Source organism: Mixophyes fleayi, chromosome 3, assembly GCF_038048845.1.
Source record: "Mixophyes fleayi isolate aMixFle1 chromosome 3, aMixFle1.hap1, whole genome shotgun sequence".
Classification (NCBI taxonomy): Eukaryota; Metazoa; Chordata; class Amphibia; order Anura; family Limnodynastidae; genus Mixophyes; species Mixophyes fleayi.
In genome coordinates, this window is record NC_134404.1 from 254,916,466 (window position 1) to 254,940,652 (window position 24,187).

The 24,187-nt window shown below is 38.0% G+C and overlaps 1 protein-coding gene across 25 annotated transcripts in view; it reads left to right on the forward strand.

Moving 5' to 3' along the window:
- The window catches only part of AFDN (afadin, adherens junction formation factor), a 187,330-nt gene that overhangs the window by 99,443 nt on the left and 63,700 nt on the right, over positions 1-24,187 (forward strand). The gene's annotated exons all lie outside the window — the stretch shown is intronic.

A 24,187-nucleotide genomic window follows, 5' to 3' on the forward strand; every position in this document is an offset into this window, starting at 1 on the left:
ATTAATAAAAGTCCTACAACTTCTCTAATCCAGTAGAAACAACTTATTTGCGTATAGAAAAAAAGAATTGCATATATAAGCAGAATATAATTAACAGTAACACACTAAAAATCATTGTTTCAGATGTTACCATACCTTTTGGCATTTTTTTAATTTGCATGGTAGTAGGGTTTTTCAGAATGCCACTTGTTCGGTAAACATTTAAGAGATCACTTTTGGCTTTTACATACATTATATGGAAATACGGAACATGTTTGTGTATGTCACTGCAGAAGGATTTAGAGAAATTGGAAAGGTTGTCAGAGAAATGGCAGATGAAGTTTAACGTAAATATTAGAGAAAAAAACATGTATGCTCTGCACTCAACAAATTCATAACTAATGCTCTTGTAACTACTTTTCTATATTAAAAACAGGGAATGTTGGTTCCATATATTAAAATATGTTAAGCTGATCAACTCGCTTATAAATAAAATATTATGTTATACACCATAGCTTTGGTACCCATTAGCTAGAATATTTAATAATGCTTCACCTTAATGGAGTTGTATCTTCATTTTCTTCAGGTAACTAAGTTGGGATTGTCCTCTGAAACAGTTTTATGTGGAGATGATGGGCCACTAAGCATGGTGGGGTGTTCCCTTTTAATTTAGTATATAATTAGCGAGTGAGCAATTTTTTAAAGCTTTTGGGAAAACTATAGTAAAGAAGTACAGTTTTTACTTGTCACACAAAATCAAATCACAGAGTTATTTAAGGCTGTATGTTTAATAACTTAATGTCTGCAAATGAAAAGATTACTCCACTCAAAAATGATTTTACCTGATTAACATAATTATGCTGTATACTACAACTTGCTGGAAATACTCATGATACTTGAAATAGGACTTCTGCTTAAAATTGCCTTGTGCTAATGTTTCTCTTGTACCAGCAAACAATTTGCATAACCTGTACACAAAATCCCTAACACTGCAAAAATCAAAACAGTTCTGTATTTCAGAACGTTCATTTTAGATCCATGCAGATTATTATTTTTTTTTAATAACTTAAATTGTATTCGGTTTGATTATTTAACACACACAGTCATGTCCCCAACGCAGTGGAGCAACAATATTGCAAACGCAGCTCACAAGTATTGTATCTATATTTTCTCTTCAGTCCTCCATGGCAGCTATCACAGTCGGTAAGTTCCCTTCTAATTCAAGTAGAGAGAGGATAAACACCCCAGATGGTATTTAATGCATAACCTTCCCTTTCCTTGTGTCTTTTCTTGTGGTAATGTAAAAATGCTACAGAAAATTAATAAACATGTTTTCTTTGGGTCTCAGCAGTGCACCATCCGTGGTATAAACTGAGGACTGAATTGGCTACTTGGGGAATGCCAGTCTGCTGCCTCTGGAAGCAGATATGGTTTGTGCATAATCAAATGGCGCAGGCCAGTACACAGACATTAGCAGGGGCAGGGGGGCAACTGTCCCCCGGGCCGGCCCCACAGTGGGCTACTTTGGACTGGGTCATTGGGCCACCTACATTTGTTTTCCTTTAAAATAGGCTGCTGGGTCTAGACTTTGCCTCCGGGCTAAAATTTGACAGCCCTCCCCTGAACGTTGGTGTTTAGTGCATGCAACCGTGTTGTGTCAGAGGTCACATGCCGCCAAATAGGACCCGGAGTGATTAGGTCTTGGCACTGCTTATAGCTAGAGATGCTCAGGCTCGGTTCCTCGGAAACCGAACACACCCGGACTTAGGGTTCCGAATACCGAGCAGGCTCGGTACTTTCGCACTTTTTCGCATTCTAAAACGAGGCAAAACATTATTGTGACATCGTCGGATCTCGCGAGTTTTGGAATCTATAAATACCGCCCTCCAAGGCGATCTAGCTCCATTTGAGAGAGGGATACAGATGGGCTAGCATGGGGTAGCATAGAGTGTAGAGCAGTTGGGCAGGCAAAGTTAGAGAATTGAAAGAGGAGGGTAGTAGCAGTATTAAACAAAGTAATCAGTGACATTCAGGAGCGCTCCATTGTTAAATCTCATTGCAAAAAAATACAAATACTATTGCTGCTGGCAGGGTTGGTGTAATTCTGCAGTCCAATTCTACTGTTATATAGGTAACACAAAAAGGAGAGCTGCGTTGCTAATTGTCATTGCTGAGATACAAATAGTAGTCCTTGCTTGTTTTTCTTCTGAATTTGCACCAAATAGTGTACAGTGTTATCCAAATGGATTCACAGCAGTACACAGAAGAGCAGAAGCAGCTGCTGCCACCAATCCTGATGATAGTAATCCCTGTAGGTCATATGGTAAAGCCTATGTAAAAGTACATAATTTTTTTAAGTCAGGGAAACAAACATCTAAAAAAAACCACTATTTACTGTGGTCAAGAAAAAAAGAACTGTAATCCAGGCAAAGTTTTATCTGCCGGAAAAAAAACAATTGCCAACATGCCATTCTACACACTCGGTGGCAAAGAAAGAATGAGGCATTCGCCTTTCTCTGAGTGTGAGATCTAAAACTGTTACTGAGGCATCTTCTTGTAAGGTCAGTCGTGACCAAGCAAGACTTTGTCATCTGGACTCCAAAAGTGGTGCCCAAATACTTTTACGTGTAAAAGCTGAGCTGGAAGAAAACAGTAAGGCATTAGAGGAAAATGTATGCTCAGATTTAGAAATGACACCAATCCCTGAGGAGAGTCTATCCACGTGATAAGAAGGCCATTGTCATGCCTGGACATAAGACCAAAAAATCTACTTCTTATGTATGGAATTATTTCTACCCAAATCCTGACAACAGTTGTTTAGCCATTTGTAGTGTATGTAAAGCTACAGTCCGTCGAGGGAGGGGCCTTAATCATCTAGGAACCTCGTCAATGTTACGCTATTTGACGCGAGTTCATAACAAGGTATTGGGAAAATCAAAAAGTTATGGTAAAAAAAATAACAAGCAGTCCATCAGCTAGGACCCTTCTCTCACCTACATCTCGACGCCTGCAATCTACACCCACAACACCGTCCTCATCAATATCCTCAGTAGCGATAGGAGTTAGTCCTGCATCCAAGTTGCTAAGGCTAGATGACTTCTGCACTATCCTTGATTCCTCTGAAGAATTCTTGAGCATTAGTCCCGCTGCTGTTGCTGCTGCTGGGGGTGAATCTTCATCCCAGAAGCAGACCAAGATGAAGACTACTAGTAGTTTACAACAATTGACTGTTAAACAATCCTTTGCAAGAGGAAGCAAGTATGAAAGCGGTCACCCAGTCGCAAAGCGGATCACAGACGCCAATGGCGACTGCTCGTATTAGATCTGCGTCCAATATCCACTATTAATACAGCTGGTTTTAGACAGTTACTTGGTGTCCCTGTTACCAAATTCCATCACAACACCATTTCAGTAGAAAAGCTATTCCTCACCTCTACCAGAAGGTTTGTATAAATGTAATTATTGGGCTGCAAAATGCCATTCTACCCACTGTACACCTAACCGCAGATATGTGGACAAGCGGAACAGGGCAAACTAAAGATTATATTACTGTGACAGCCCACTGGGTTGGTGATTCGCTTTCACCAGCAGGAACAGCAGCAGCATGTACACCACTACGTAACATTTGTCACAGGCAGGCTACTTCTTGTATCACCGGCTTCACTAACAGGCATACAGCTGACAATCTGTAGCAAAAACTAAGGGATGTCATTGCAACATGGCTTATCCTGCTTGGGTTCTCCTCAGGATATGTCATTTCTGATAATGCCACCAATATTTTGAGAGCATTACAACTGAGTGAATTCCATCACATTCTCTGTTTTGCTCACACAATAAACTTGGTGGTGCAGAGCTTTTTAAAAAATGACAGGGATGTGCAGGAGATGCTGTCTGTGGCCCGTAAAATATCTGGACATATCGGCAACAGCGTATCTGAGATTGCAGCAGCTGCAAGAGTAATTTAATTTACCCTGCCACCAACTGAAGCAAGAGGTGGTGACAAGGTGAAATTCCACCCTGTATATGCTTCTGCGTATGGAGGAACAGCGAAAAGCCATCCACGCTTACTCCACAAGCCATGACATTGGGAAAGGAGGGGGGATGTATTTTAGTCAAGCGCAGTGGAGAATACTTTCCGTGTTGTGCAAGGTGCTAAAATAATTTGAAGTAGTCACCTGTGAAGTGAGTTCAGACACTGCTAGCTTGAGTCAAGTGATTCCCTCAATTAGACTTTTGGGAAAAAAGAATTGCGAAACTAAAGGAGGAGATTAAACAAAGAAATTCCGCTAAGTATATCAGACTTGTAGATCACATACTTTATTCGCTTTGCCAGGATCCAAGAGTTATCAAAATCTTGAATTCGGATCACTATATTTTGGCGATTGGGCTTAAACCTTGGTTTAAGACCTATGTCTTCTCTTTGTTTCCAACTGACCCAGATCTGAACAGATGCAAGAAGCTCCTGGTGAGCAAGATGACAGTTCAAGTGTTACGTGACAGAACGGCTTCTCCTCCTTCAGTTTCTCACTCAACTGCTGCTCGGAAAAAACTTAGCATTCCCAAGAGACCCAGGGATGATGCAGATGACTCTGCACCAGATTTTGACATCTGATCTAAAAGAATAGACCAAAAAAGTGTCACCTCTGCCATAACTCCACTTAATCCTACTATCCGCATCCAAACGATGGTGGTGGATTATTTCACGACAGCATAGATATAGACACAACAGACAGTCCCTTTACGTACTGGGAGGTAAAAAGGGAATTTGGAGACTCATGTACCAACTCGCTTTGCATTGCCTAAGCTGCCCACCCTCCAGTGTGTACTTGGAAAGAGTTTTCAGCACATCCGGGAACCTTGTCAGTGATAGGCGTACGAGGCTACTTCCTCAAAATGTGGAAAAGATGATTATAAAAATGAACTTCAAAATTACACGAGGAAGGCCTTTACTGCCAATTACATCAAAATACTGAGACTTCTGTATCGGTGGATTCCAGCGGTGATGAATTAATGTGTGAGGATGATGTACACACTGATGAGGGTGAGGATGAGGCTGAGGATGACGACAACATCATCTTGCCACAGTGGAGTTCATTAACACCACTGTTACCTTAGGTGACTTAAGGCCATTGTTACCTTGTTTTGTGGGGGCTCAAACAAACCAAGCACTTCAGCCACAAAAGTGCCACTCCTTGTGGCTGAAGTGCTTGGTTTGTTAAAGTGTGCATGTCCTTTATAAGATGCAATATAAGGGTGGGTGGGAGGTCCCAAGGAGCATTCCATCTTGCACCACTTTTCTTTTCTGCCACTGCTGTGTGCCAATGTGTCTTAGATGTGCTAGGAACTGCGGTGTGTGTCATTGCTCTGTCGCTTAGCATCCAGCCAGGTCGCTGCAATATTTGTCGGAAAGTGTATGAAAATAATAATGTGACCTGTGAGGTGGTCATAATTGACTGCAAATGACTTGAAATTAGTGTAATTATAAAGAGAAGAAGCGCTTTATCTATGAATGCAATCGGGGCTGCTTTACATTGCAATAAATAAATTCACCATAGGTGTCTCAAATTGCAATGCTAGAGATTAGTAGCAATATCCAGGCTACCAGAATTAAGTTTCATAGAATGTCTGTTGTATATATCTCTGGCGCCATACAATGCATTCAAAAATGACCATAAACCATTAAAAATACTTTGTTAAACGTATTTTATTCTAAAAATGCATTATATTCATAAATGTTAATCACCATTTAGACAATTGTTTTGTCAATATAAAATTACTTATGATATAAAAATGATATTCTAAAAATGTATGAAAAATATATGAAAAAAATAGTCAATGATAATGTTCAAAAAAAGTTAAAAACTCTGCAGCGTGAGTACTCACGTATCCTGTAGTTGTTAGTTTGATGTAATTCCCATGCTTGATTTGGTATATTCAGATATCCATAAACCCGAACACTCTCTTTAGGTGTCTTCTGGCAAATCCACGCCGAAGATGCTTTTAAATATGCTGCTCTTCACTTCCTGGTTTCTTGGAACTCATATGCGTTCCAACTTGCGAACTTCCAGTTCCACAGACCCTCGATCTTATTTGTAGATAGTTTCGACAGCTCGTGTCCTAAATTGTAGGGATATCTGTTACAGCTTCCAGTAGTTCACATATAAAAATGCCACTTCTATTGCCACTTCTAATTTGTATAAGAACAATAGTAGTTGGAACGCACCATGCGTTACAGTTCCCAGACTTCCGGTTTAACGGCACCGCATCCAGAATGTGAAAAATGGTTTTCCAGGGATATCAGATGTTACAGTATTATGTTAGATTGCTTCCCATTCACACCAACGCGTTTCACCTCTGCAGGCTTCCTCAGGGATTGGGAATTTCCTATGGATTGGTTCTTTAAATAGTTGATAATGAATGACATCAATAAACACGCCTCTCTTTACGCTAATGAGCATGCTTACTGATATATAGTCCATTGGCGTTGTAGAATATCTTTCCAAAGTATGTAATTACATTCTTTCTACAGTGCATTATAAATATCAGATAAAAAAATATATTAAAAGTATATTAAAAATATAAAACATTTCATATTAAGCTTCTTAAATCTAAATCTAGATTTAACCCCTTTGGTGCTAAAGTAGAGGGTTCATAAATCCATTTAGCCTCTTCTTTTGATATCTTAGTCACAAAATCCCCCCCCCCCTTTCCCGCCCCCTTCCCCCTCCATGATTTGGAGATCTTCTTTATACCCATAAATTTTAAACTTGAAGGGTCTGAGTTATGTTTTTTTGCATAATGATCTGATACACTGTGCGTGTCGATTTGATTGCTTATATTTCTACAGTGTTCACTCAACCTTGTTTTTAAACTCCTAGTAGTCCGGCCAATATACTGTAGGCCGCACGGACATTCTAGGAGATATATCACCCCTTTGGTGTCGCGTGTGATATTTTTTCTTTCAGGTTAAAATTTTTTTTATTTGAATTTGATCTAAAATTCTCTAGTGGTTTCGTATTTTGAATATGCGTGATTTTGCACGCTTGACACCTTTGACAGTGATCGAAACCTGTTTTATTATCATTTAGCCATGTCCCTTCTTTCGTGGGTTCTTTTAAGGGAATTGCACTTTGTACCAATTCATTTTTAATATTTTGACTTTTTTGTTATATATTAAAGGTTTGTCTTAAATTCCTTGTAATTTTTCATCTCTCATTAAGATAGGCCAATATTTCTCCACAATTTTCTTAAATTTAATCGCCTGATCACTATATTGGGTTATGAGTCTGACTTCTTCTGAATTTTCTTTTCTTATAATTGCCCTGTTTTTTCCTTTCAGGAGGTCCTGCCTATCCATTCTGTATACTTTTTCAAAATCAGTATTAACATTCTCTATATTGTACTTTCAAGAAATTTGTCATTTGGCCCACTTGAGTTATATAATCTATATCGCTCAAGCAGTTTCTCCTTATTCCTAAAAATTGCCCACTGGAGATATTCTTTATCCAGTTTACATGATGATTGCTCGTTGCCAATTGATGATTATTACAATCTACTTTTTTTTTTTTTAAAGTCTTTGTTTCCAATTTTCTATTCTCTACAAAGACTTCCAAATCGAAGTAATTTACTCAACTTATACTTATATCGGCTGTAAATACTAAATTGTGTGTATAGTTTGTTTCACAAAGCTTTCTAATGTTTCTTTTCTCCTGACCAAATACAAATCACATTGTCAATATATCTCTTCCATTCTACAATATGGCAACTGTATGGATTATTATGCCAGATCTTATTGTTTTCCCACTGAGATACAAATAAATTTGCATATCCTGGCGCAAAACGTGTCCCCATTGCGATCCCACGTTTTTGCTATAATCCAACTCAGACTCTATATGTAGCATTTTTTGAATGGATTCACAACCTTGGTGGTGGTCTATAACGGTATATAATGATGTGATGTCACAGGTCATTAAATGATAGCCTTCTTGCCATTCAATTTTCTGAAGCATATTTAGAATTTTCGGTAAGAAATAAAAAACTGGTAATCTTTGGTGTGTTTGTGTTTAAATATTCATATTCATTTTTTTGTTAAGATACCTGATTCCAGACTTGGATCTAAGATTTCTTAGTCCTTTTTTATATATCTCAATAGGGTCTTCTTTAAGAACCTCATAAGTATCCTGATCATTAAGTAGTCTATTGGCTTCTTCTAAGTAGTAGGATTTGTCCATCAATACCGTTCCACCTCCTTTATCGGCTGATTTAATAATCAGTTCTTATCTCTTAGTTGGCTTATACCTTCTCTTTCCATTTTTGTTAAATTCAACTTTCTCTTTTTATTGACATTTAGTTTTTCTAGCTCCGTTTCAACCATTCTTTGAAATGTTTCAATTGGGGTCCCTTCAAATGGCTTTGGTAGAAAGATGATTTAGATTTTAATTCTGTATGTTTAAAAGGATTTTCTGAAACTGGCTGGTGTTGCATATTATATGGATTTTGATGAAAAATTTTCTTCAAAGTGAGTTTCCTCACAAATTTATGCAAATCAATATAGGTCTCAAATTTGTTGAGACTCCTGCTAGGGGCAAATTTTAATCCTTTATTCAGAGCTTTAATTTGATTGGTAGTTAATTTGTGTTTACTTAAATTAAAAATTCCTCCTTGTTCATTTTTCTTCTTAACTATCTTCTTACTTTTGGTTTTGTGCCTATTCTCTCTTCCTCCTCTTTTTCCTCTATTTCTTGTTCTGCCCATGTTTTTCTTTTTAAGCTCTTCGGGATATGTTGTGATGTTAATTTCAGGGGCTGATTTTTCCTGGCTAGATCTAAAAAAATATCCAGACATGTGTCTGGATCAGATTCTTCTATTGATCCCTTCCATGTTATCTTTTTGTTTTGAAATACTAGTCAGCAAATTGATTTTTTTTCATCAGTCAGGTGGTTTGCTGCTGCTCTTTTTCCTTCTTGAAAACTTTTAGCTGCTAAATTTTTTTCTGTAGAATATTTTTTCTTAATTGTGAGGTTGGTTCCTTTCTGATTTATATATGCTGGATTAAAGGGTTTGTAAACCCTTTTGGTGTCTTTTGCAGCCGGTAACTTTTTTATCAATGGAGATCTTAGTTCCTTTGTGTTCGTATATGTCTGCCTGTATTTTGAATATTTATCATTCATTGGTTTCTCTTTCCCATTACCAAATCTGGAATGTTCTATGTTGTTTTGATTCGATGTATTCCAATTTCTATAATCTTTCTTATAATCCATTAAATCTCTATTAAATTTGTTACATTTTACTGTGATAGTGTCTTATCTAACTTTATCAAGTTTTTGCTGAGTAAGTTGTTCTAGTTTGTTAAAATCCTCCAACTGTTCTAGAGGACTTAATTTTTCTTCAATAGCTTTAATTTCATTGTCTATTGTTTTGAGTGATTCTTCCCGTTCTTTAATTATTAGCTTCATTACATCAAATGAGCATGTATTCAATATTTTGTTCCACTCTTCCAAAAATTTCTCAAGTTCACTAACAAATGTAGGTGTTTTTAAAATTCTTAAACCTCTAGGGATAATCCCTTGAAATTAGTGTTAGTGAGGTTAATAATAATGTAGGAGCAAAAAAAGAGCAAAATTTTATGTGATTTTGCCAAATTTTTCTAAAAAAAAAAATAGATACAAAACCAAAACACACGACGGTGGTTTTGCCAAAACACAAAGCTAAGCCAGATCCAAAACCACTTCACGGGGGTCAGTGAGCATCTCTACTTATAGCGTTCCTTGAGGAAATAGTGCTGTTACCATCCCTGGGACTCTATGCAGCAGCCACCTATCTCTGTGCAGGATGGAGGCCAGTTAATCTCTAAACAGCTGAAGGGCACCCATTCTAGGTAAGCCCCTAAATTAGCGTTTCTTTATAGTTTCCTGCATTACTCTTGTAGCTAGTAAGGATCTTTTTGTACTATGTGTAGTTCTCAAACTAAGGGGGAAAAAAAATCAGGATTGCAGTAAAAAAAGGCAAAAAAAAATTCTGGCACATCAAGTTGTGAAATAATTTATTCATAAGGAATGGGTACAGGTGGAAATGTATGTATCCATTCGGTGATGAATGAAAATGCACAGAATTGGAGCCTATTTCCAAATGTATAGCTACTATGTCAGGCAAAACTACTATCTCTCTTGAAGACGGACCTCTAAGGATTCAATTGGATAGAAAGACGAAATCTTCATATTTCATCTGGAACCACATTGAAGTCAGACGTGACCATGACCTCTGCCTCAGTGGCCAGAAAGCTCAGATTGTGAGGAGAGAGACCCCACACAGATGTCCAAGACACCGTAAACAGGCAATACCTGTCAAAAAGTATTGAGGTTATGCAAAAGAACAGTAGATTTTTTTGTGTAAAGCATCCTAGGACACCATTCTTTTTGTTTGGGTTTTTCTTTTTTTCTTTTTTTCTTTTTTAAGAAAGTTCAATGGTAGCAGCTGCAGTATCTGTAGGATCCTTCTGGTGACACCCTTGACTCTTGGTCAAAAATTAATCTGGCCAATATCCCATTTGAGGGGTCCCTGCTGTTTGCACATTAGACACCATGATGCAAAAGTATCTTGGTGGTTAATTTAACCACTTGCCATAGGATTGGAGATCACAATTATTCCACTCTTCCCTGCCAACATGTCTTATATCCTTCGTTATATATGCACCCTGGGGTGAAAATTGCTAGCTTAAACATTTCCCTTTTTTTTTTTACTTTTGTAGTATGGTAGTCGCAGCACAACATCCCATCAAATTTGAAAGTTTATCCTTTGGTCCCTGTTTTCTGTGTCATCCTGCATAGTTTGAAGGCAAGCGATCTCTTCATTTAGGAGATTCAGCTTAGAGGTACTTGATTTAGGTAGTTTCTACTCTCGATGCCATTATTGCCTTTTCCACAGATTTAAAAAAAAAAAAAAAAAAAAGTGCTGAGTTTGCAGTTGAGGCCCAGACGCTCATGTCCAGGTTTAATTGGATATCTGTCCAGTTGTGGCTGCTCTTCTTGATTCACTTTTGCTTGCCTTATAAGCCCTCTTTGTCTAGATATTGAATGTGCTCTGACCCACTCTGAAAGACCATAGTGGCACACTGCATCTAGCAGAGCATTCACACTATATATCACTATTCCCTGCAGACTACATATTTATATGTAATGGTCACAGCAGGCCATTGTTGTCTCATTCACAAAAGGTTTTAAATAATTCTGGCTTTTTCCTGCACTATTGAATACAGTACTTTAAAAAACCATAAGGGGGAGATAGAATGTTTAAATCTGGCTTAGCTGGCATGTTACAGAATCTACATGAAAAACTTTAACTACCCCGGATTACTTTACATAAGGTTGATTTATTTTTTAACATTTGATACTTTGTACCTGTTAGATTAAGATTAGTGCGCACAGGCACTTTGTGTGGCCATATATTAGTCTGCATCCACATATAGCCCTCTGTGTGCTGGTAAGAGTTCTATGAATGGCTAGCTCTGGCACCCTACACCTCAAGAAAGAAGAAACAAAAAAAGTATGTTGTCTATAACTTGCTTTACCACTTTATTGAGCATCAGAAAATAAATCTTGCTTTTTTAATTTTCTTTGCTTTTTTTTTGCTACTCATAATTTAGAAAAATCATTTGACTTATAGTAAACAGTGAGCTAACACATTCCTCTTCTGCAGCTCTTGAGTTTTGTTTGCTTAAAATGACTGTGTATACTGGCACCTTGATAATTTGCATATGCAATTTCTGGGGTTAAGCTGGGTACACCATCAGAATTTTCCACCAACTTTTTATGCCGATCGATTTTACATCCGATCGATGGTCCGATCGCTCGCTCCATGGACTGCATACACACTAGCCTTGTTTTAGACGATTAAAGGGAAGAGCGGCCGTCCCATTAGCGACTTTTTACAGCCATGTTGTCGTAAGCAATGATTGTAATTTCATACTCCCTGTCGTGGATCGGTCGGAAACTTATACACACTACACAACAGAAAGGAGATTGGAATGAAAATATTGAACGGTACGACCAACCAAATGAGGCGACAATCGTCCATTTGGGCAGACTTTCAACCATCGTGTCTCTACACACAATGACCCGAATTTCGAACGAGCGGTCGTATGTCGGCTGGTTGAGCTGATTATTGGACAAAAACCCTGTAGTGTGTACCCAGCTTTAGTGGGCAGGGGCAGGCCTGGCAGGGTGGCATCTGTCCCCTGGGTCGGTGCCATATTGGTCTACCTTTTGGCTGGGTCACTGGGCCACCTGCATTTTTTTTTTCCTTTAAAATGTTCCTAATAGTTGCTGAGTCGAGTTTTGCCCCCAGGCTACAATTTGCTAGCCCTCCCCTGTTAGTGGGTATAGTAATTATTCAATAGTATGGCATTGTGGCCGAGAGACAGACATAACCCTTTTTTCTTACTTTGGAAATACGCTATATTTTTACAAAAGTAGAGTTGTACAATTGTTAAATCTCTTGCTTTTCAATTGGGTGAAACAAACCTCCTTTAAAATATTACTGCTTATGTGCTATTTTCCTCATCCTGTCTAAATATAAGCCATCCTAAGAAAATGGGTATATAGTCTAGACTAGGTATATTTTGTTTCTTGAATTTTTATTCAGTTCGCTTCCTGTATTAATATAAAGCTGGAAATAGTGGTATGTGCAGATCTGCCTCACAGATCCACAATGTGGTTGTTTTTATGAAATCCAGATGAGTTGGAAGTAACTTGTACAAAATATATCCATTTTTCAGTCTGTTAGCTAGCTGGTTTTCTATTATTCTACATTGCAAGCGAGCATACTATTTCCTGTTTAATTTAGGGTTTTTTTTCTTTTCAGTACAAAAACATTTTTTTGTGTCTCTTTGCTTAACATTTTATTTTAAGTACAGAAAAGCTGGAAGTTCACTGAAAAGTAAATCTGCCTTGCAGATGTTACATAAGAGCCTTGAATGTGTGGTTGTGTGTGTGTGTGTGTGTGTGTGTGTGTGGTTTTTTGTTTTTTTGTTTTTTTTTGTGTGTCAGTGCTGATACAGGCATAAGTTTGTGTCAGAGCATGTAGCTGCATTCCCTCTATGTGCTGTATGCTTCCAGCACATCAACTGGTCTGGGTAAGGTAAACTTGGGCTGAAGGAAGAGTTAACATTTTTTCATTTTACTCTACTTTTTTTTTTTTTTTTTGACGGAGATTACTTCTCCAGAACAATGTGGTTTTCAGTTGTTGGAAGAACAGAGGCTACAGTAAGTCTAAAGCATATTTTCTTTCTGCTTTGTGTAAAGTTTTATATTTTTAAATTAAACTCGTTGAAAGTATTTCATTTTTCTTTGTATCGCCACCCCCTTGCTTTGTGCATTAAGTAGTGTTATTTTACCTTGTCTTGTTGTGATATTTGACATTTAGAAGATGATTTGGAAAATCCTGCACCCCCGAATAAGCGCTTTGTTTAATAAGATCTACAGTACTTGTTACTGTTAATCTGTAAAAGGCTGTGGGCAGTGAAAAGTTTTAAGTTGTTAGAATAATTTTAGCTAGTATGTGTGTCTTCCTTTTAAAGTACAGCAAACTACACTAGCAGTGACACAAAATGTTACTATAACTGCAAACACATTGATTCAGAGTGATTTTCTTTTTATATCTTAAACTGAATTCAGTAGTGTTTTAAATCAAGCATTATATTCTCCTTCATTTATCATGAATTACTGTATTTTGTTTCCAGTTTCTATTGATCATGCATAGGCCATTTAATTTTATGGTGACCTTAACCCTATATTTTTTTTATTTAGCCTCTTTGTTTTTATCTACTGTAAATATTAAATGATAAATGGGTAAAGTATAAAAATATTCTTGTTGAAGGAGTTGACTTCATTTCTATGATGGTGCCTAGTAGAAGCATCAGTCTCTTCCCTATTGTCATAACAAGACTCACATGAGCAGGCGTGATGTGAAAGGGTTAATCAGTAGAAAACACCTGGTCTGCCTAAAAATTACTAAAATCACCCAGAATACTATATCACAGTAACTATTTCTACCTAGTTCTGCCACCATCAGATTTTGGCTAGAAAGCTTATGCTTTAAAGAAGCCTTTGAACACTCCCTGAATTATCTCACAAAACAACCACAGCTAACTATCGGAGTTTTTGTACACCAAACAGTTCCCTGTATTTAGTCATGTAGTGTTTATAACAACAAATTAATGTGCCAGGTTAGTTTGGCTAAGGACCCTAAGACATGAGATTTTTAATGAAGTTTATTATGAGAAGGTCACAATGCTTACAGATGCAAATTGCAAACAAGTTTATAATATGGACTTAAAACAGAAACCAAAACATGTTTTTATAGAATCTCTGCCAAACCAGGCTGAAAATTACATTTTTTGGGCTATAAATATATGGATATCGTCCTGGAAGAGCACTAGAGCACCGTTATTAAAGATATATGTAAGGACATATCAAATAGTAGACTCTATTGGTGTGGATTCCTTCTTTCTATTCTAAATAAACTGAAAAATTGGATATAACCTTTAATAGTAGATTTAATGAAAAATATATTTACCATTTAAATATTTACAGCTGTCCTTCCCTGTGAGGATACAGAGGTTGTTAGTATGTTAACGGATTTTAAAATTGCTTTTATGGAATTTGACATCATGTATTTCTCTTCAGGCATTCTTAAAAATGATCTTTTTACCAAAACACAATGATCAGTCTAACAAACAGATCATGATTTTATGTACAGGTACATAAAAAGCATGAATATGAAATATAAATGTCTTCAGAAGATAGGTTACTTTTACTTCTCTGTTCTCTATTTGGCATTTATGTTCAACAGATATGATGTAGCTCATTGTGTTGAACATAAATATATACAGCAGTCAGCTCAAATTTAGATTAGCAAAGGTAGTGCTTTTGTGTATAAATTTTGCATATCAATCCTAAGCCTTGAGATATACCCATACTATTTACTGTGCTGTGAACCTTACCTGACATGCTAATCTGATCTATAGCTGGGATAATACAGCTCTCTCCAAAGTACATATTTCACAGGCCTCAGAGTAGATTCATCATTATTTAATTATGAGTACTTCACATGTACTCATCATGGTGGGAGTACTCATTTATATATATATATTTTTTTTTTATTTTGTTATCAATAATAACTTTCTCCCCCCCCCCACCCAGTTCTCTACCATCATTCTGTGAGATATTTTCTGGTCCATTTGAGTGCCCCATATGATCATTTCTGTTCTTTTGCTCTATTTGTGATAATTCTCTGGCAATATACAGTCATGGCCAAAAGTTCTGAGACTGACACAAATATTATTTTTCACATAGTCTGCTCCCTCAGTTTTTATGATGGTAATTTTCATATACTCTAGAATTTAATGAAGTGTGATCAGATGAATTGCAATTAATTTCAAAGTCCCTCTTTGCCTTGACAAAGAACTTTATCTCAAAAACATTTCCTTGAAGTTACTGTTCTTCCTCTGTTAACCATGGTTACCTGCAAGGAAACACGCGCAGTCATCATTGCTTTACACAAGAAGGTCTTCACAGGCAAGGATATTGCTGCTAGTAAGATTGCACCTAAATCAACCATTTATCGGATCATCAAGAACTTCAAGGAGAGAGGTTCAATAGTTGTGAAGAAGGCTTCAGGGCGCCCAAGAACATTCAGCAAGCGCCAGGACCGTCTCCTAAAGTTGATTCAGCTGCGGGGATCAGAGCAACACCAGTTGAGAGCTTGCTCAGAAATGACAGCAGGTGTGAGTGCATCTGCACACACAGTGAGGCAAACCCTTTTTTAGTGGATGGCCTGGTGTCAAGAAGGCCTGCAAAGAAGCCACTTCTCTTCAGGAAAAACATCAGCTACAGACTGATATTCTGAAAAAGGTACAGGGATTCGACTGCTGAGGACTGGGGTAGTCATTTTCTCTGATGAATCAATCCCCTTTCAGATTGTTTGGGACATCTGGAAAAACGCTTGTCCAGAGAAGGAAAGGTAAGCGCTACCATCAGTTTTGTGTCATGCCAACAGTAAAGCATCCCAAGACCAAGGGAGTGGGCTCACTCACAATTTTGCCTAAGAACACAGCCTTGAATAAAGAATGGTACCAAAACATCCTCCAAGGGCAACTTCTCCCAACCATCCAGTTTGGGGACAAACAATGCCTTTTCCTGTATGATGGAGCACCTTATCATAAGGCAAAAGTGATAACGAAGTGGCATGGGGGATCAAAACATTGAAATTTTGGGTCCATGGCCAGGAAACTCCCCAGACCTTCATCCCATTGAGAACTTGTGATCAATCCTCAAGAGGCGGGTGGACAAACAAAAACCCACAAATTTTGACAAACTAAAAGCATTGATTAGGCAAGAATGGGCATCCATCAGTCAAAATGTGGCTCAAAAGTTGATTGACAGTATGCCAGGCGAATTGCAGAGGTCTTCAAAAGAAGGGTCAACACTGCAAATATTGCCTATTTGCATAAACTTAATGTAATTGTCAATAAAAGCCTTTCAAACGTATGAAATGCTTGTAATTTTACTTCAGTATACCATAGCAACATCTGACAAAAAGGTCTAAAAACACTGAAGCAGCAAACTCTGTGAAAACCAATACTTGTGTCATTCGCAAAGCTTTTGACCATGAACGTAGTAACTTGGGGAACAAAGACCAGTGGCAATGTATATATTTGACATAATAGTGGTCAGGAAAGAAAGACGTGGCAGGGAGAATTTGGGCCACTCTAACTCAACATTGTGCCTTGGACAGAGATCATGGATTGGAATCCCTTGCAATTGCTAAGAGAAACAGAAATGGTTTCAGGTCATCCATAATAAAAAAATAAGCTTAAATGAGCCTGAATAAATATGGCAGATTCCATCTTGTGAATAATAAAAGTATGGTTTTATTATACTTGATTTAAATTCTTGACAATATCAAACAGACACTAAAAGAACATGAATATTAAAATATCAAATAGTTAACGCTATATATAAAATGCACTAGTCCCAATGAAGGGGTCTTTAAAACCCAAATAATGCAGACATATCACTGAAAGAAATAGTAAGCACATTCAAACATAAAAAAATCCTCAGCTTAGAGCTGACTTAACAAATCAGATGATCGCTTATCCCATATTGGATAGACAAGTGTGGTTTTCTTTTATGCACCAAGCCAATATTTTATTATCTGGAAAACATTATTTCTTCAGCTTGTTGAGAGCCTTTTGCACCTATATGAGCACCAACAGATTGAGATCGGGACTGTGGAAACTCCGTTTGCCTGTGTGAACATCAGAGGGAGAGAGCCTTCCCGAACAGCCTATATGTCACACCGCTCCAGAGATTTTTTCATTCTTAGAGTATATGCAAGTTGTTTTTTGTGTTCTTTGGACATACATTTATATTTATGGATATGTTCATATATACCAACAAGTGAACTGGTCATTCACTTCATGCAGGTTTTTTATCAGCACGAATACATTGTTACAGAGACTTTATTGATTCACACTGTGGATTGTTGTATTTGTATGTGCTTATGGCTTTCAGATATATGTCTGCCATACTTGGGTTTTAAAGACTCCCTCCATTGGGATAAGTGCATTTTATATATAATTTTAACTATGTGATATTTTAATATTCATGTTCTTTTAGTATCTGATATTGTCAAGAATTTAAATCAAATATACGTCTTGTGTAATAATAAAAGTGTGGTTTTATTATAAGACGGAATCTGCCATATTTAGTCAGGCTCATTTTAAGCTTATTTCCTTGGCGCGCCTTATATTGTTTGGTTTGTCTCAATTTTTACAAGGAGTGGCACCCTTGAATAAGGTTTCGACAGGGGTTTTTAAAGCTAATACTATTTCTACTTGGGTTTGGGCGCACGAGAGTTTCTCGTATCCGTAATAAAAATGTATATTTAATTGAAATCCTTATAGGGTACACTGGCAGTCTATGGGGTATAGAGTGTATCCATGAGTGCAGGCACTTTAAATATTCAAAAGCTGTCCATAACTCCCCATATTTGTTGTCCCCCCTCTCCATTGCACATAACCTAAAAACAGCATAATTTTCCATATCTGTTCAGCCAACTTGCCAGCCACCCATATCTTTGCCTATGCAACTTGAAACTCCCGACTGAGTGAGTACTATTAAGTTTTTAATATGTTCTTAGCAGAATAAACACTGTTTCCTGAGGATAACTCTCAATCGCACATACGTCTTGTAAAATGTGTTGGGTTTTTTTCAATGGGTTTTTACATTGTATAGTACCTTTTGATGCAGCTTGAAAATAGTTTAGAAAAAAATTTGACCATAACTCTTCCCCCTCTGTCTCCCATGCCTGCAGGGCCATTTTGGTACTGCATCTTTGACAGCAATTTTATTTAATTTATTTAAATTATTTAACTGGCCGATGTTCTGACAATTGTCTGGGTGACATCAGTGCATCGCGTATATTGAATGGCTGTGTGATGCTGCAGCAGGGGTGAAGTGTTTCATCTCAACGCTCCCAGTGCCGGAGACTCAGGGTGAGCCGGTTACCACTGTCACAGGTAGTGAGTGACCAGTTGTCCCGTGCGATGTTGCATGTGGGTGGTCTGTGCACCACCACACACCAGAGCATCCTGCAGCAACTATTCTCTTTCAGCTCAGTGCTAGGAGAGAGGCTGTCTGCTAAGCCACGGTGAAATGCAGGGACTGGGTTAGCCTGGCAGGGTCAGATGGGGCTTACTGGCACAGTAAGCGCTTGCTAGGCACTGCATTGGACTTAAAATGCAGTCCTTTAGGATGGCAGCCTTCTCAGTGCTTTCTCCCTTCAACGGCACCTCTTTCTTGGCAAACTCTCCCGCTGTGTGAGAAGTGTAGCAGAACAGCAGCCATCTAAGGAACTCCAGCACTCCCATTTTCTTTCCCTGATCAGAGGTTGATTTTCTGAATTGTTCCCTTAAATTTTAATGGACTCTGGGTCTGTCTTGCAAGTTCACTCTGTTTCTAATTGTGTATGGCTTTTGTCCTGTGGCATTTTTTCCTCCTTGTCTGCAATTTAATTTTTTTTTTTCTTGGGCTATTGTCCGAGGGTGTAACGTCTATGAAAAAGTTCACCTGTGCCAAATACAAAACTAAATTTACCTTTAGGACAGTCATGAGATGATTCTTTGTGAGGGGCTTGCCAGTCGAAGGCACCTTCTGGGTAACTGACGCTGCTAGCAGTACCTCGTTGCTGGTGTACCTGAACTGGTACTCCTGACCTCTTACGATGGATTATGGTTGCTATGGATGGTTTCCCCCTGGCCTATCACACTGACCAGAGCTGCATGGGTAACAGGCAGAGCGGTGATACCGAAAAGTTTGGGTCCAAACTTCAGAACAGCCAGAGAACGGATTAGATTTTAGGTCTAATCTGCAGTTCACAGGAATACAGCAATATTGAAGATGTGTTCAAGCAGGTGTTTGAAGTAAGATGTTTATTTGCTCTCACTGGTTGGAGCTACCAACGATCAAGTCAATGTTGAAATCGGAAGAACACATTTCGGTGTACAAGACAGTGCTTTTATAGAGATTTAAACTCAGGCTATTTTTAGAATCAGGATGTACCCTGCTTACCAAAACATAATTTACATGATTTGCAAAACTAATAATATTTACACATATCTGTGAAATTCTAGAAACACTGTGTTGTCCTGCATCTTTGTTTTAGACGCAGGAATTGTAGCAGCACGTTTTAAATTAAACCTTCCTGTCTCCAAGTGAAACCTCACACATCAAAAGAGCCAAATAACATATGGGCCTTTCTTCAGACAGTTCGGAATACACATTCCCAAAGACAAGTTTAAACTTCTAACAAGTCATTTCCCCACATTACAATACACAGCAGACTTTCTAAACAAAGGCTCATTGTATCAGATATATACATCAGAAATAGGCATTTGCTTTTGAAAGGTTAAAACAGAAAAAACTAATTTTCTACCTTGGTCTCAGAAATAACGATTTCCTATCTCACAAAATACACAATATCAAAAATAAGTACAATTATATAAATAAGCGCCATTTCCTTTAATAAACTTATACCATAAGTTATTTATCCGTGATCCAGTCGCAGCAATGTTCTTAGCTCAGTTAATAGGACTGGGCTGTAAGGATGGCGACAGCATAACTTAACCATCTGGAATGCACAAATAGTTCCCCCCTCATGATAGAGACGTGCAGGATCTTGCAGTGAGCAGAACAAATGTTTTGGCCGTCATGGTGTTGGTTATTACGGTTGTGGAGAACTGTAAGCAGATTTTTCCCTGCAGACCGTCACTTCATCAAGGGGGGTGGTCCCTTCATCTGGAAGTATAACTTCACTCGTGGATCAGTGGGTTCCACCAGACGTTGACATCAGGGTGCCTCTGTTTAACCACAAGGCGCACAGGTAGTGCTGAAGGAGAAGGGATCTGTAGGTGTTTTTGTTAGATAACTGTTCCATGGAACATACATGGCATCTGATTCACTTGTTTACCCCAGGTGGCAATACTTCTACGGGTGTTGAAAAAGATTAAAAAGAGAGGGTGTGTTGTTCATCCTAGTGACCCAGACTGCCCAGGCATGTCATGGTATTCGGACATTCTCTGAGTAACTGTGAATTCCTCATAGCGTCTTCCAACCACACCTTTTTAAGTCAGGAGCTGTTTTATTTCATCACTTTGCTTCTGCTGTCTTTAATAGTACGACCATTGAGGACATGGGATTGTCTCCTAGTTTGTTGCAGACCGTGCTTCTAGCTCAAAAGCCTGTTTCGGCCATGGAAGGCCACTTTTCTCTCTGTCTACTGCAACTGTGTTAGAGCTGAAGGCTTTGGAAGGTAGCTTCTGCACACTGGTTGTACTGTGCATACCCACCCTTACAGGGAGTTTTGGAACATCCCCAAGGTCTACCAGGGTCCCCCATATTGATATCAGAGAAAATGTTATACTTATGTTAAATCATTTTCTTGAAGTCCATTGAGGACACTGCTGCCCCCCCCCCCCCCCCAAATCTTCGCACTCCAGTACCCTTTTTTATGGTTTGCTGTAATCGGAGGAGGATGTTCTTTTCCTTTTGTGTTTGTTTCTCTGTTTTGTGAGGCTTAGATAAACATAACTGAGGTTCCTGCACTCCAGGATCCTATGAAAATATCTAGCCAACCTATAGTGTGCTTCAATAGTTATGATATGCCATACTACTGTCTAGTCAGCTTGGCTTAGCAACAATGGCTCTCAGTAATGGAAACCTATTTATTGTAAATATATTGCAATTTCTCAAATAGTGATTAATTTTAACATTTATTTTAACGTTAACCACCGAATTCTTTTTCAAATCCTTGGGATAGAACATCATTGGGCACTACACGAATATTAGTCTGCAATAACTGATTAGTTAGTTTCAGAAACCCCCACCCAGCCTTCTAGGTCAGAGAATCAGAGCAAGAAGTTATAGCAATATTAAGTACAGCATTGAATACTGTAAAATATATAGTGATCTTTTTTTCTTTTTTTTTTTTGTTTTGTTATTCATGACACATTTTTTAGACTCTTTTCTTTCTACTGCTCAACTGTAATGTCGTGGGATTAATACCACTCACATTCCTGAGCATGTCTTAAAGGAGAGTGAGGGTGCTCTGACTTTTAGAATACATGAGTGGTTTACTAAGGATCTCCAAAATCAACAATTCCACAACGTAATTAGTTGTCCATTTAATCTCTCCAAGTTCGTAAAAGGCAAGTAAAGCAATATTTTACAATACTGTATATCAAAAGCTGTGTATTACTAAGCTGATTAATTATTGTTACCTAAAACACTATAACCATGTTCTTGTGTGATGGGAATAGACTCAAAGGTAGCACAGCCTTTTAGTCAATGTCAGGTGTTTAGGTACAAAATACAAGTCTCCACCAGGTAATTCACAGGTTGAACATAAATTTTGTTTTAATTATCAACTGTACAACACATTAACATTGGCTTAAAGGGGGAAAAAACACCCATTCAAGGCACTTTCTCACTTTTTGCCCCATCTTTTTACTGAGGGAAAAAACATTACTGTATTGTTGAGGATCACTCCTCGGCCAGTTACTGTGGCCTCTGTCTCGCTCTACCTCAGAAACACATGATTTTCCTGAGATTCCGATCTGGCAGCATCCAGTTTTTCTGTCACAGGCTTCTAGTAAGTCTCCAACTGGTCGTCCATCTCTGCTTCCCTTTCTCATGCAATACACACCACAGATTCTCCTCTTAGCTGTCTCCTCAGCTCACTCCACTAATCTTTCTGGTGAAATCCAGTGATAGACCTTTTGTTGGTCTACAACTGGTCCTCTCGGCCTCCTGCAGGACACCACAGCTCCACTCTGAATTTTAGATAAGTATGGTCACACAACTTTTCAATCCTATTGTGGCACTTCTCAACCTCCAGGGTATGAACTGATTGTAAACTAGTGGCACAAAGCCTGCAACCATCACACATGCTAAATATGTTTATATGTTAACCCCTGTTTCTAGCATTTAAATGTTAGATAAGTGTTTGAAAACCAACAGCGTGAGTGATGGGTTTGCAGACTTGATCTGGGTTCGTGCAGAGAGGGAGGCCAGTCTTCTCACAGCAGTTTAGTTCAGCCTTTTGACCTATGTCACATGCTATTAGGACCTTAAGTTTTGTGTGATGTCTGTTCATTACTCTGAAATGCAGTTGGAAGCTACTACATTAGACTCAACCTGATTTTCCATTGCCACTTTGTTAAAATGTAAAGTTTAATAAACAATGTATTTTACTTTCATACTTCATTTCTGAAATTTTGAGTTCAGTTTCATGAGGAATGGTTCTATTTTTTTTTTTTTTTAATTAGCTGTTTATTTTATTTTAATTACTTGACTATTGGGTACAAATTAAGTATGCTGTTAATATAGCCAATATGATTATTTGAGACTAGTACAAAAGTTTGAGATTTCTTTAGTATTATCTGTTGGCACAGTGTAAATAGTATGGAAATGTTCTGTGTGCTACAAACACCAATCCTCCACCTAGTAAGATTAGGTTACTGTGGAGCGCAACTGGTGGAAAACGGACAAATTGTCATGTTAGGGTATAATAAAGTTCAAACAGTAATATAAAAAGTAGAAAAAGACAAAAAAAAATCCCATATGCATTAAAATGTTTTTATATTTACTTTACAGTGCTGTACAGTGTAAACACAAATACAATTAAACTCTAATTTCCATGTGACTACAGGAATGGATAGTGTCCAGTTTTCCTGCCAATCAAGGTGCTTGCTGCCTCTACCTTGCGTAGGCTGCAAATGTAAAATTTTCCTTGAGAACCACAGGTATAATTATCTACTTTAGACATGTTTGTAAAATCTAAAAGTAGACATACAATGACATGACTCTTGTATTTTATTTGTACATCAGATAGAATGCATATGATGTTTTATATATTTTCATGCAAAAGGTATAAAGACGTTTTCTTATTTTGGAGTGGACCCTATCACGCATCTATGGACATTAATACAGGAACTAAATGACTCAACATGAAGTCCATTTTGTGTATGTGTGAATGTTTGTGATGGTACTAGTTATATGATGACACGTGCAACATGTCAGAGAAAATACTCTCCCATTATCAAAACCTATAATGCGAGATTTGAGACCATTGTTACAACGGTAAAAAAAATTATGGTCATTTCCTAGTGCCTGGAAACCCCCCTCCAAGCATGGGGTACTGTATAATTGAGGTGGCTGGACCCTGCCCCCGCTTCACACGACTCTGCTTGAAAAGGGAGAGCTACGTGCATCTTGCAGTAGTGCACAAAGCGTTGCCCATGTATATTATGGGGATAGGAAGAGTTGGAGGGAAGCCAAGCACAGTCTGAAATTATAGCCACGCCCCCATGCGTGGTGTAGAAACCCCCCTCTACAAATCCTGCATTTGCCCCTGCAAACCTTAATCAAAGCCAGCCCCTATTAAATTAAGTGGTATGTTCATGAAGAGTCGTTTTGATACATCCTCTTGGTGACATACCAGAAGAAACCTTCCCTTTCCAAACGCCAATGACTAATAAAAAAAAGGCTGTTTTCGTTGTATTAAATACACTTCTTGCTATTTCCCAACTTATAAACAGTGGCTCATCTTTCTGTGATCCTCAAACTGAATTTTTTACCATAAAATATTATTT